Source organism: Eptesicus fuscus, chromosome 2, assembly GCF_027574615.1.
Source record: "Eptesicus fuscus isolate TK198812 chromosome 2, DD_ASM_mEF_20220401, whole genome shotgun sequence".
In the NCBI taxonomy this organism is placed as follows: domain Eukaryota; kingdom Metazoa; phylum Chordata; class Mammalia; order Chiroptera; family Vespertilionidae; genus Eptesicus; species Eptesicus fuscus.
In genome coordinates, this window is record NC_072474.1 from 70,710,821 (window position 1) to 70,725,688 (window position 14,868).

General features: G+C 42.1%; 1 protein-coding gene across 1 annotated transcript in view; it reads right to left on the reverse strand.

Annotated features, from left to right (window-relative positions):
- The window catches only part of MTHFD2L (methylenetetrahydrofolate dehydrogenase (NADP+ dependent) 2 like), a 97,946-nt gene that overhangs the window by 38,391 nt on the left and 44,687 nt on the right, over positions 1–14,868 (reverse strand). The window lies entirely within an intron of this gene.

The following is a 14,868-nucleotide window of genomic DNA, read 5'->3' on the forward strand; positions in this document are numbered from 1 at the left end:
CTGGGTTGTAGGTTCATCTGTGGACCCGGTGGAGGCGCATATGGGAGGCAATCAATCAGTGTGTCTCTTTCACATCTGTTTTTCTCTCTCTCTCTCTCTTCCTCCTCCCTTCCACTCTCTCTAAAAATCAATGGAAAAATATCCTTGGGTGAGGATTAACAACAACAACAACAACAACAAAACATAGTCTATTGCTCAGCCGGTATGGCTCAGTGGTTGAGCCTGGACCTATGAACCAGGAGATCACGGTTCAATTCCCACTCAGGACACATGCCTGGGTTGCAGGCTCAATTCAGAGTGGGGAATGTGCAGGAGGCAGCCGATCAATGATTCTCTCTCATCATTGATGATTCTATCTCCCTCTCCCTTCCTCTCTGAAATCAATAAAGCTATATATTCTTTAAAAACATAGTGCACTTTTTGAAATCCATGGTCAAACAAGAAAGCCAGACAATTATAATACAGTATGGCATTGTGATGTAGAAATGTCCAGGATGTAGAGGAAGATGAGTTAGGGAGGGGATACTAACTTAGCCTGTGGCAGAGAGGTCTTGTTTTCCAAAGGACTATGTTGATTCTGAGAGATGCCTTGAAAAGTAGGTGAAAAAGTCAGAAAGACTGTTCTAAACAGAAAAACCAGAGTATATAACAAGAACAAAAACATAAGCTTCAATAACAAGAACAAAAACATAAGCTTCCAAAGAACTTTGTAGGTTTAAGGAAACTGAAAGGAATTTGAGATGGTTAGAGTCTAGGATGCATGCCTAGGGCAGTGGCTGGAGATAAAGCTGTAGTCTCAATTCCCACTATGCACTTCAGAGAAGAGAAAGGCTGATTCACTTTCAATGGATCATATTCTAGTTCATGTGTATCCCGAATTTACTAAAGACATAGTTTCTCCCTTGAAAATGTTGGAAATACCTAGTTTTACATTGCATTAAGTTATTGAAAAAACCACAGCTGGGTGTATCCAAAGACCTGGAGGAATGGACATCGCAGAAGTCCCCATGGGGAGGGCTGAGGAGCCTCCAAGGCACATTCCACCAAGGTCTGCACATTAGAATCCCTAGGGGAACTTTGAGTACTTCCAATGACCAGGCTGCATCCCAGATCAACTAGATCAGAATTTCTCTGTGTGGGACCCAGGCATCAGCATTTTTAAAGTTCCTCAATTAATTGAAATGTGTGACCAAGGTTGAGATCCTGCCCTAAAGAAAGAGGGGACCAGGTGTATGTGATGGACTGAAGGCAGCATCATATTTATTGATATGGGAGAGGAGAGTCTAAGTACATCTCAGTATCCATAGCTCAGACCAGGCTTTACTCCAGGCTCCCATGAGTCCATTTAGGAATGTAGAGAGGGAGACCCCATAAATAAAGAATTGGCAGCTCTTAAAAATGCTGTATTATGTTTTGTGCCACTCTGAGAGAGACTGCCATGACGCAAAGGCATTCTTTCCCATTTTTCAACAGAACTTCATTCTTACTTTGAGGGCTCCAGCACACCTAGGATGGACTGTGCAGCTAAGAGGCTGTGTCTGGCCACAGTGGTCAGCATTGTTGGCAGGAAAAATAAAACTCATCTCTATATGAATGTATGTTGTAAAAAGAGGGTGATGAGGGGTTAAAGCAGAAGAGAAGACTATGTGAAAACTGGACTTGTTAGGGAGTATAAAAATCCATGAGAGATGTAAAAATAACAGCAAAGGTATGAGGCATAATTAAAAAGAATTATACAGAGAATCTCTAAAGTTTTGGTACTATAAGGAAAATATCCAGATGGGAAATATTCTCATTATTTCAACAGATATTTGCAGAATAGCTATTATGTGCCAGGTATCAGAGAAAGTGAAAGGGATAGACAAGGAACAAGATAGACAATAATCTCTTCCCTAATGGAGCCGACTTTTTCATAGGGAAGGTAGCTAAGAAACAAACAAACAAACAAACAAATAAATAAATAAATACCACACACAGTGTCTGGCAATAATAAGTGCCAGAAAACAAAATAAAAGCCTGCTATTTTTATATAGGCCTCTCAAATGAATGAAAGGAAACAGACATGAATGAAAACAGTGTTATTATGCAAATTAGTGGGTTTCAAATTTTTTGGTTTCAGGTCTACATCTTAAAAATTATTGAAGACCCGAAAGAACTTTTTTACGTGGCTTATGTTCATTGACTTTATCATATAAGCAATCAAAACTGATAAACTGCTTAAATATTTATTTAATTCTTTTAAAAAAGACATTAATAAGCCCATTACGTGTTAAAATGACACATTTTAATTAAAATAACCACATATCCCAAAACAAACAAACAAAAAATAGTGAGAAGAGAAGCACTGTTTTATGATTTGGATAATCTTTTAATGTCCAGGCAATAGAAGAAGCTAGATTCTCAATCTGCTTTTGCATCCAGCATCATACTCACTTGTAGTTGGAAAAGGGAGTGTTCTAAAAGACTTCTAAGATAATTGGTCATCTTTCTTTGAATCTACATCAAAACTAGACAAGAAACCGTTTCTACAGGGTTAGCTGCAATGTGTAATTGGAAGCCATTTCAATGAGCTTCCATATTCTATAATATTAAAACCCAATATTGGTCCACCTTACATTTTGAGTGGATATAGTGGTATTATGCATTACTTATTTGAAAAATATCACTTCACTGAGTTATACACATCTTCCCAATGTTGTCACACATCATTAAACAATACTTAAAAATCATATTTGTTAATATCACTATCAATCTCGGGGAAAACATATTGGGAAGCTGTCAAGCTCACAGTGGGGTCAGTTTTTGCAGAATTTTAAGATTGCTTGAATCAAACTATAGTCTAGTCCAGAGTGCTAGTACAAGTTCACCACAACTCACCTGGATGTCTTTTGTAGCCACTACCAGTCTTTGTTTTCATATCTTCCTTCCCACTGACAAAAGCAGTTCATTGGGCACTCTGACCCATTTCCTTCAAAGCCAATAAAAGGATCTATCTCTACCACCAAGCAAAGACCTCCCAACACCCCATCTTTTTGGTCTGAGGATCATACCACTTCCCAGCAGATTGGAGAGATTGTGATGATGAATTTTACCTAATAATCCTACTTAATAATAGACAAATATGCAAATTGACCGCACCTTCGTTACGCCCAAGCCATGCCCACCAGCCAAGCCACGCCCACCAACCAATCAGGACGAGTATGCAAATTACCCCAACCAAGATGGCAGTTAATTTGCATATCAAGACAGCATAGAAATAAGCCAAGAGCTGCAGAAGGGAGCAAAGCTGTGGCGAAGCAAGCAAGCTGGGGGGGAGGAGAAGGGAGGAGCGGAGGTGGGGCCTGGGGAGAAGGAAGGAGAGCAGTCGGGCTGGCAGAGAAGGGAGAAAAGCAGGCAGGCTGGTGGAGAAGGGAGAAAAGCAGGCGGGCTGGCGGAGAAGGCGGGGTGGGGGAGAAGGGAGGAGAGCAGGTGGGGCGGGGTAGAGTGCAGCAGGAAACCCTATTGCAGGATTCTTCCTGCAACGGGAATGCTAGTATAATGAATAATCTCACTCTCACTTGAGAACCCCCCTCCCCCCCACAAACAGGGAGTGGCACAACCTTGAACTATAATAATCATGTAACAACAGTTGAAACAAATAGTAACAAGAAGATTGTTCTGTCACACCTACCAACAAAATGAGTGGTGTTACTTTTAATTTTGGTTTTCTGTAGAACATTCAAAACAATATTATTAAACAATTCTCGGTACCAAATCTCACAGAGTTCACTGTCATAGATGAGGTCAGTGTATGAGCCAAAGTCAGGAAAGAACAGGCACTTTGAGAGGATGAGAAAAGCTCTCTGTTCTCTCCGGGATTTAATGGTTGGCTCTGTTACCTTGCCTACAAGCTTTGTTTTGTGAGAATTACTAGTTCCTTATTACATGTTTTGTGATACAAGAACCAAATGAAAAATTAGGGCAACATGTTCATAATCATTTGGAAACACTGAAATGACCCATGAGACTCTAAACAGACCTGAGATGAAAGCAAGGAAATCAAGGGAATACTAGTACATTGTTTGAGGTTAAGAAAATGCTTATTAAAAGCAGAAAAATAAAACAAAACAATAAAACTACCAAAAAAGCCAAAGATTGTGTTTAAAAATGAACAAAATTCACCAAAGTGGATTGGAAAGCTTCAGACTTTGTAGTAGAGTTCTTCTCCTACCATAACTCGCCCTTCCCATGTAGCCTAACAGGGTGCAAACACAGTAGGCTGACATTGGGAGTGGGAGGGTAGCTGACAGAGCCCTGTCCTGGTGAACTTGAATGTCTCTACTGAAATGCACTGCAATAAAGCCACACCAGATGGACACAAGGTGCCCAGTTAAAACTGGTAAAAGGAAAGGTCTTTCTTGTGTATTAGTAATAAACCCTTGAAAAGCATATGCCAGCCATTCACCTCCTCTGAGACGCCTTCTGCAGCGACCCCAAATGCAAAAGAAGACGAAGTGCCCCACTATATATGCCCCTGAACTTTCCTTTCTCACAAGTTTTCAAATTTTTCCATTCTCTCTGCATGTTGCTATTTGACTAAAGCTCCATAAGGGCAGTAACTGAGTCAGTTTTGTGGGACACCCAGCACTGTACTCACTGCCCGACACTACTTGGTGCTCAGTAAATGTGCTGAGGAAATACAGAGAGGGAGGAAGAGTATAGCTTTAGACCAGCTTAATAAGCCAGTCCTAGGAAAGTGGCATGTTAGTCTAATGGGGAGAAAGACATAGGAAAAGGAAGCATCCCATAGGAAAACAAGAGTCATCAAGGCTCTTGTTCTATATGCTTTAAATTGGAAATGTGTTCATGTGAGAAAGCAACTGAATACAGTTCAGTAAGCACCTGTTAGACATCTTAAGGTAACAAATAAATCCTCAGAATTCTGACTAAGAAATTCCAAGTTTTCCTTGTGACATATGCCCCGCTCCCTCGTGCTCTAGTGAGGAGGAAAGAGCTTCTAAGAAGAGACAGAACATTATTTGAGTAGTTTCTCTCATTTGTGCCTTATAATTTAATTGGCTTGGCTGGCACTGCAGGGCTGTTTAGAAGAAACGAGAAGGTGAAACAGCTGTAAGTGTCTCTGCAAGTCTTGGGAGTGTCTTACCTGGCAGTAGTAGCAAGAACTGGCAGGAGGGGAAAGAGAGGTAAGCAGAAATTCCAGCAATGTCCAAATCACAGATTCCGGGGGGAATGTGGATATACAGCAGTCATTCGGTTCCATGAGGCATAATAGGACAAAGCATGGTCGGAGGAATTCTTCACGTGGGAAGACAGATGACACTGACAGCTCTACATGGAGAACTAGCAGACACCCAGTAGGGAATAAGGTTGGCCATTAGGTCTGCACAGGCATGCAGTCTGAGTCACGGAGAGAAGTTGGGCTTCGTGTGATCTTACACTAATGGTAAGACTATATTTCACATTTATAAAAGTAAACACAGTAACACTCCACACCCCTTGCCCTAGGTTTGCTGTAAAAATAATACTAAGTAGATGAAAACATAGAGCATGGTGCTTGGCAAACAGTAGCATTCAATTAATGACAATTGCCTTTGGCTTCTTAGTTTTCTCATTGAAATGTCAAATACAATATGAATATTGTGTTATATACAGTTTTGTGGTATTAATTTACTTTGAGTGACCTTTCTATGTAACAAAAATGTCTCTTTTTTAATAAGTTGCTTCAAACTTCTTTTTTCAAAAAAATCAAAGTATAAATAAAGTTCCACCATTAATCACCTTTTGGTAATTTTAGCAACTCAATTTATTTTGCAAATATCCTATTATTTCTTTAGAGCAAAAAACAAAGATGGCTTGCTTGGCCGGTATTGCTCAGTGGTTGAGCATTGAGCCCTGGACCAGGAGGTCATGGTTCGATCCCCAGTCAGGGCACATGCCTGGGTTATGAGCTCAATGCCCAGTAGGGGGTGTACAGGAGGCAACCGATCAATGATTCTCTCTCATCACTGATGTTTCTATCTCTTTCTCCCTCTCCCTTCCTCTCTCTGAAATCAATAAAAAATATATTTCAAAAAAATAGAGAGAGTAAAAGGCCACATATAAATGAGCTAAAAATGCCCTGATTTTAACTGTGTTAGCCACTATTGTTATGTGACTGAGATCTCCAGCTGATTCCAGGAAAATAATGTCATTAGTGAGTGATTATTTTTGTCTTTTGGCAGTAGGGGGAGAGAGGAGCCTTTTCTTTACATAATTATTCTAGGACTAGAGGCCCGGTACATGAAATTCATGCATGGGGGGAGGGGTGTCCCTCAATCCAGCCTGCACCCTCTCCAATCTGGGACCCCTTTAGGGATGTCCAACTGCCCGGGATCGGGCCTAAATGGGCAGTCAGACATCCATCTCACAATCCAGGACTGCTGGCTCTCAACAGCTTGCCTGCCTGCCTGCCTGCCTGCCTGATTGTCCCTAACCGATTCTGCCTGCCAGCCTGATCACCCTCTAATCACTCCCCTGCCAGCCTGATCAATGCCTAACTGCTCCCCTGCCAGCCTGATTGCCCCTAATTGCTCTCCCCTGCTGGCCTGGTCGCCCCCAACTGTCTTCCCATGGAGGCCTGGTTCCCCGTAACTGACCTCCCCTGCAGGCCTGGTTGCCCCCAACTGCCCTTCCCTGTTGGCCTGGTCACCTCTAACTTCCCTCCCTTACCAGCCTGGTTGCCCCTAATTGCCCTCCCCTGCTGGCCCGATTGCCCCTAACTGCCCTCCCTTGCCAGCCTGGTCACCTCTAACTGACCTCCCCTGCCGGTCTGGTCACCCCTAAATGTCCTCCCCTACAGGTCTGGTCACTCCCAACTGCCCTCCCCTACAGGCCCGATCACCCGTAACTGCCCTCCCTTGCCAGCCTGGTTGCCCCTAACTGCCTTCCCCTGCAGGCCTGGTCCCCCCCAACTGCCCTCCCCTGAAGGCCTGGTCACCCCAAAATACCCTCCCCTGTAGGCCTGGTCACCCCCAACTTCCTTTCCCTCCAGGCCTGGTCACCCCTACTGCCCTCCCCTGCTGTCCTGATCACCCCCAACTGCCTTCCCCTGCAGGCCTGATCCCCCCACAACTGCCCTACCCTGCAGGCCTGATCCCCCTCAACTGCCTTCCCCTGCAGGCCTGATCCCCCCCAACTGCCTTCCCCTGCAGGCCTGATCCTCCCAACTGCCTTCCCCTGCAGGCCTGATCCCCCCCAACTGCCCTCCCCTGCAGGCCAGATCCCCCCCAACTGCCCTCCCCTGCAGGCCTTGTCCCTCGTAACTGCCCTCCCCTGTAGGCCTGATCACCCCCAACTGCTCTCTCTTGCAGGCCTGGGTCCCCCCTAATTGTCCTCCCCTGCAGGCCTGGTCGCCCCCAACTGCCCTCCTCTGCAGGTCTGGTTGCCCCCAACTGCCTTCCCTTGCAGGCCTGGTCCCTCTCAACTGCCCTCCCCTGCTGGCCTGATTGCCCACAACTGCCCTCCCCTGCTGGCCATCTTGTGGCAGCCATCTTGTGTCCACATGGGGGCGGCCATCTTTTGTGTTGGAGTGATGGTCAATTTGCACATTACCTCTTTATTATATAGGATTAACAGTGTACTAACTAGCTTCCACTTAGAGTTTACAGGCTAGAATCCTTAAGGGAAATGAGGTACATTTGATGATGAAAAAATAATTTAATATGCAAGAATATTTATTAAATTTAATAAATATGTAACAGGTAAAAAGAGGCTTTGATTTGTTTACAAATTCCTTGGCGATCAAAGTCATATAAAAAATGTCCCAGAAGCTTATGTTTTTTGCAGTTGGAGCACATATTTTGCAGAAAAAATATGGGTCTATGACAAAAAGGAATGGAAATAGATAATTTTTTGGCCCTTTCAACAACTTATTAATTCCTAAAGCATCATTCTAGGAGGGTATGCTCTTTATAACTGCTGCACATTATGGAAGGGACACATATGGCAGGCTGTGTTTTGTAAAAGCACAACTAGAATAAAAATGTAATACTCAGCTAAGAAAATGCCAAGTCTTTTACTGTTAAAAGTACTTATATGTACTTATTGTTAAAAAATATATATGTGTGTAGTTATTGGCAGACAGAGAATTGTAGTCACAATCTGCAAGCTCTGCAAAGCTAAACACATATTTGGATTTCTACCATATGTAACCTAATCTAATTATTCTTCAGAATATAATTGGATGTAAGCATTCCTTTTGTAGATACACCATCATTCCTTAAATGTTCCCATGTTGTTGGGTGCTTAGACTGTTTCCAACTCTTTGCTATCATAAATAAATCTGTTATGGATATCCTTGAATATTATCTCTGTAAGCTCATTACAATTCTCAATAGGATAAATTCCTGGATGTAGTATTTTGAGAACTGAGATTATGTGTGTTCACAGCATATATCCAAGTTTTTAAATCTATGTATTTGTATTTGAAGAGACGTAGTAAAGTTACTATCTCATCTAGTGCCCTAGGTAAACTAACACCATGTTCTGAGTTATTTCCAAGCCATTCAGTATTCCTTCGCAGAATTTCCACTATAAAATCAGAAAACTTATCATAAAGTAAGGAGAAAATCCCTTCAAATAGTTTTTAATCCCCCCAAAAAGTAAATTTGGGGTGATATCTTAGTAACCTAAAAGAGCTTATGTTACTCCTAGTAAAAACAAAGGGAATTTCATTCACTGTGATATGGTGTGCCACATTATTTTTAAGAATATTCTGACCAACTATCCTAGGGTGAATGTATATCATAATGAGTCATGTGTGTATGTGTGTGTGTTTTACAGAGAGTAAATCTTCCTAGTTACCTTTTAAAGTCAGTGTAAGTATGAATTATGGGAAAACATAATAAGAACATTATGGAAATGTACCTGCCTTTTCTGCAGTGTAATAGTTGATCCCTGTTATAGATTACCATCTTGATTTAAAGGTCACATATTAGTTGCTAAGATACTAAGAGTGAATGGCCTGTAATCTGCATACTCAGAGAAGAAATATGAGAGAGGAACCCCAGCCATAAAGCCCACACTCATGCATAGTACTAATTAATTCTCAAGTTTTGTAACAAAGGCAAGTCATTCTAAAATGAGCAATTATCACCCTAGCCAGTTTGGCTCAGTGGCTAGAGTGTCAGCCTGCAAACTGAAGGGTCCCAGGTTTGATTCTGATCAAGGGCAGATGCCCACGTTGCAGGCTCAAGCCCCAGTAGGGGGCATGCAGGAGGCAGCCGATCAATAATTCTCTTTCATGACTGATGTTTCTCTCTCTCTCTCCCTCTCCCTTCCTCTCTGAAATAAATAAAAATATATTTTAAATAAATAATAAATAAATATAAACTAGGCAATTATTAACTAACCAAATCAGAAATAAATTTGGATGAAATGCACTCAGGTAGAAGTCGAAGGGACAGAGACAGAAACCTTCCCTTGACTATACATACCAATACAGGCAAAAAGAAAGGGCTTTCATACAAAGCTGTCTGATGAGATATATGCTGGCACCAGTGATTCCTTTCTTCTCATCTCTGTCCTTCAGAACCAAAGCCACACCTGAAGCAGGCAACCAGGTGTGCAGTCAGATTCTCCACAGCCCATTTCAAACACTATCTCTACATGGGTTAAACAAGTGTTGATGCGTGGCATTTTGATCCCTGATTTTTTTAAAGTTTCAATTTTCCTGTATTTTAATTAGATGCGTGAATGTTACTGCAAAACCACAACTAATAATAACTGACTGTAGATAATGGAATCATTTCACTTTCTTCCAGTCAACACATGTTTGGAAGAGACATTCAGCAATACCACACACTCGGAATACACCAGAGGAATGATGACTTCACCACAGAAGGGCTCATGTTCCTACCCACACTAGACACTAAAGCAAAGTATTTTCTTATTCTTTCATTGAAGACGGTCATCATGTCTCAGCTGTTTCTCTGCCTCCTCCCTACCGTACCTCTGAACTCTGCAGGTGCAAGCGCTGAGTCAAGGGTGCTGATGCAATGCCATATTAAGCCTCCGTGAAGTGGAACAGCCCAAACAAGGTATTAAGGGTGAATGGACCCTGGAGAGATCATCTGCCCCTATAAAGGCCCTCCTCAGCTTCTAGGAAAAAAACCTTAAACAAAGATAAACATCTGAATTCTAAAGAAGGAAGTGTATTCATTTAGCAATGAGTTTTCTAATCCCCAGTGCAAGATTCTTCACTAGATATTTAAAAATAAATAAAACCTGGTCGTGGCTACTGGAGGTCACAATACCTTGGGAGTCACTTCAATGCTGTCCCCTCCACGTGGTCACCTTCCATACTGACCCACCATAATTCATGCTGTTTTTTATAGACTTATTTCATATCTCACCTAGGTCCTCTGTATTTCCATTCTCCTCCCTTTTATTTTGTTACACTTCAGAATTAGCAATGTGATGCTTGAAAGGGGACTTTCTACTTTAACTAAAGGTACAAAATGCCATCCCCTGTTAGTGTGATGTATCCAAATTTCACATAATATTAAGGCATATTTTATGACTTTTATGGGTGTTGTTAAGCAGATATTTTGTTTTTGTTTTAATCCTCACCTGAGGATATTTTCCATTGATTTTTGAGAGAGTGGCAGAGAGAGGGAAAGACAGAGAGAAACATTGAAGTGAGAGAAACACATCCACATCAATTGGTTGCCTCATGCTCACATGCTGACCCGGGCCCAGGCCAGAGAGGAGCCTGTAAAAGAGGCATGTGCCTTGACCAGAATCAAACCCAGGACCCTTTGGTCTGCAGGCCGATGCTCTATCCACTGAGCCAAACTGGCTAGGGCTAAGCAGAATTTTTGTACAACTATAAGCTATAACTTGATAAGCCTCATATAAAGAAAGGTCTATTAAAATTAATAAACTATAAAGGTATAAATTCAGTGAAGATATGGTAGAAAAAATGCTTTAAACCTCCTCTTCAGTGTAGTCCAGGTAACATTTATTGGAGTCAATAGTTGAAATGAGTAATAATATTCAAAATACATATTTTAAAAGGGCATGGAGCCTTAGAGTAGCTTTTAAATCATCTACTGATATACCAGGAAAAAATAAGGGCTGTAGGTAACACTCTTTATTAGATATGGATTAGCTATCTTAGATCCCATCCAATTTTTAATGTATTTTTGTTGATTTCAGAGAGGAAGAAAGAGGGAGAGAGAGAGAGAAATATCAATGATGAGAGAGAATCATTGATTGGCTGCCTCCTGCATACCCCCTACTGGGGATTGAGCCCGCAACCCTGGCATGTGCCCTTGACCAGAACTGAACCAGGGATGCTTCAGTCTGCAGGCTAATGCTCTATCCACTGAGCCAAACCAGCTAGGGCAAGCCTATTCTATTTTTAATGTAGATATACTCATTTGCTAACAGAGAAATAGTGGACCTTTAATCCCAACTAGCATGTTGACCCTGAATCTCATGGCCATCTCTGCCTTGACCAGAGCCTCGAGAGAGATAAACGGACAGCACAGGAGTAGAAGAATAAATAGAAAAAATAGATGGGGTTACCAGAAAAACAGACTAGATGGCCAGGAAAAACTACAGAGATCCAAAGCATGTAAAACTTTTGTTTTTAGGTCCTACTTTTTAAAGAATAAGAATGAATAAGCCAATGTTTCGAGCAAAAACTAGGCAACCCAGGCTCAGAAATCAAATAATCAGACCATAAAGGATTGAGAAAACAATTTCTTCTTGTTTTGTAAAGCACTAAAAACAAAAAATAGGCATGAGAAATATATGGTTACTGAAAGCAGGCTTTCTATGGTAGAAAAAAATACTATGAAGATATAACAGGCTGTGAGAATTAAGGTGGAAAAAGCAGGTCAACTGGGTTACCTGGCTAAGTCATATAACGGAAATAAAATGCATTTGATGAGCCGAAACCGGTTTGGCTCAGTGGATAGAGCGTCGGCCTGCGGACTGAAAGGTCCCAGGTTCGATTCCGGTCAAGGGCATGTACCTTGGTTGCAAGCACATCCCCAGTAGGGGGTATGCAAGAGGCAGCTGATCGATGTTTCTCTCTCATCGATGTTTCTAACTCTCTATCCCTCTCTCTTCCTCTCTGTAAAAAATCAATAAAATATATTTTTAAAAAAATGCATTTGATGATAAAAGCATCGTATGGTCATGACAAATCCAACACGAACAGAGCAGAAATGTAAGTATGAACAGAAAATACAGGTTGTGAGAAACATTGATTAATAAAGCTTAAATTTATACAGGTTAATTTTATGTTGAGACTATAAGTAACCATTCATAAGCAAATAAAGAACTTAAGACAAATATAATAATTATTAAAGGGACCTTGTGCAAATAATCTTAGGTGTTTACAGTGATGTTCACAGTTTTTCATTGCATTATTCATAATAGTAAAAAAACAGAACAATCTAACTGCCCCATAATCAAAAATTGATTAAACGAATTGTAGTATATCCACAGCACAGAATAAATACTATGGAGTCAGTAGAAGCTGTGCTTTAGAAGAACACATTTTATGAGGAAATGTACACAGTATGGAGCTGTAAAATACAAATACTACGTGCAGATGAACAAGCTGTGTAATATTTGTATTTACATATAGTAAATATAAGACAGTTGAAGGCCAAACATAAAATTAACTTTGGTTGGCTTTGGCTGGGAATATGGATTCTTTCCCCCTCTTATTGTCCATATTTTCTATATTTTTACAGTAAGGACATATTACTAACATCAGAAAAAAATCTATAGTTGTGTCCTCTTATACATTGATAAACCTTGTTTGTTGTGGGTCAGGGAGTCTTTGTCTACTTGGTAACTCAGGCTCTGGGGATGGGTTGTGGGGGCTGGAATGGGGAGGGGAGTGGAAGTATAGAGAGATGACTGGGTAAAAGTCTGAGGGAACAAACCCCTTCAACTAAGTGCCTCTACCTCCCCTACCCTTTCACAAAGTCAGATTTTTCCAAAAGAAAGACAAGTGGACTGTGTGTATTTTGATTTTGTTCATTGTCTGTACTCTTCTCTCAACATGACAACACTCACTGATTTGGAAATGCCACAGACCAGGCTGTGCTATGCCCTGGATCAAGCTCTCACCAGTAATCTCTCTCCCCTAATGCTTTTTAAAGTTTTAACTGTACTCTCTAACCCAGAGGCGGGGAAAAGGTCAAGCATCTATACAAGCCCATTGCTCACAGCAAAGTGAGGTTCCTCAGGCCCCTGGGGTGTAGCAAGCTAGTTGAGGAGCCCAGCATTGCGACAAGGAGGAGAGATTCATGATGAGTTTTGTGTTGGTCCATGAAAGCACTTTCATGCCCTCGGAACAGGGAGCTCTTGCCTGCTGTGCTGGGAACCGAAGTTCTAGCCAGCACTGCATGCTAAATAATCTCCTCTTTGTTGCCAAAGAATTGCGTGTTCTGCTCCTAGTAATTATATCAAAGACATTGTGTTTTACATCTTAAATGTGTCCCTGAGCCTAAAGCCACAAAAGGGGGTGGACAGAAGTGCAAAGCAAGTCAGGACTGTAGGACCATATGTGAAGCTTAGACTCCTAATGCAGAAGTCAAGAACATTGGTTAGCCCCAATGATGATGACCGCCCTGCATCTACAGTGCATGCAAAGCGAACTACAGATCCTCAGCTCCTTTCACTCTGCCTCTAACTGCATAACCTTAAAATATCTGTCAAAAAGCGAGAAATTCAGTTAGTATTCACAGGTCTCGGGCACATCATGTCAAACAAGCCTTTTCAGCTTAAAAGGTTCTGTTGCTCTCATTTTGCTCACATCCTACTAATCCCTGCAAAAGAGCTTTAAAAAAAAAGCCTATTTCATACTCTATTAGGGATGTCGATGATCGCTGGAAATAGAAGACTCCCAAAGAAAAATGCTTCTAAAGATTACACGCTGCAGGGCGGGCAACAACACACAAGCCTCGTTCGGTGGCTGCTCCATGAAAATGCCCCCCTCCCCGTGGCATCTGGTTCTTAACTACACATATGTGTGCCCTCTGCCTTGATGAGCTCCAGTCAATCAGATTTTATCAAGATAACAAAAGTGGACAGCTTAGCTACTGCTTACACAGCACCTACCATATGCCAGAGGTGTGTCACTTCTCTCCACAGGATAACCAGGCCTTACGACAACCCTACATACGAGGGACCATTATTATTACTTCCATTACAGAAGAGGAAACTGGGGCAGGAAACAACATCACGTGGCTTGAACAAGGCCATACAGGTGTTAAATCGCAGTGGGAAGGTTTGGACCCAGGAGGTGTGTCCCTAGATCGAACACTAGTAACCCAAACAATAAATACCCAACTCTATATAGCTTCTACTCAATAGCCCACCCAGAGGTATCACATCTCAGTCTACACACACACAGTACACGGAGGTCTGTTCACATTAGGAACCTGGCGAAACACTGGCCCGCTTGGCTGAAGAGTTGTGAAGTGCCCCCATCCACCTGCGGCCTCTCTACACCCTCTTCTTTCTCTGCCGGGCAGCAGATGCCCCTCTTCAGGGTCCCTTTCACCCTGAGTAAATATTTGGTCAGATGTCTCGTCCATTGGAAATGGCACCATTGAAACACCCACTGGACATCCTAAGCAGTTCTCTGAGTTGTGGAACTTAAACTCTGCCCCGGTGCTCCTGGAATGGACCCTCTGTAGACTTCCCGACCCGCATCCCACCAGCGCAGCTCAACAGCAAGTTCAAAACAGCCCTGCCTTTCACAGGGAGGATGCTTCCGGACAAGGCACAACGAAATGTCCAGTGGGACAGCATGGACTGTGTCCCTGCTCTGACAACTGGAGATGTAAAAATGGCAGCATT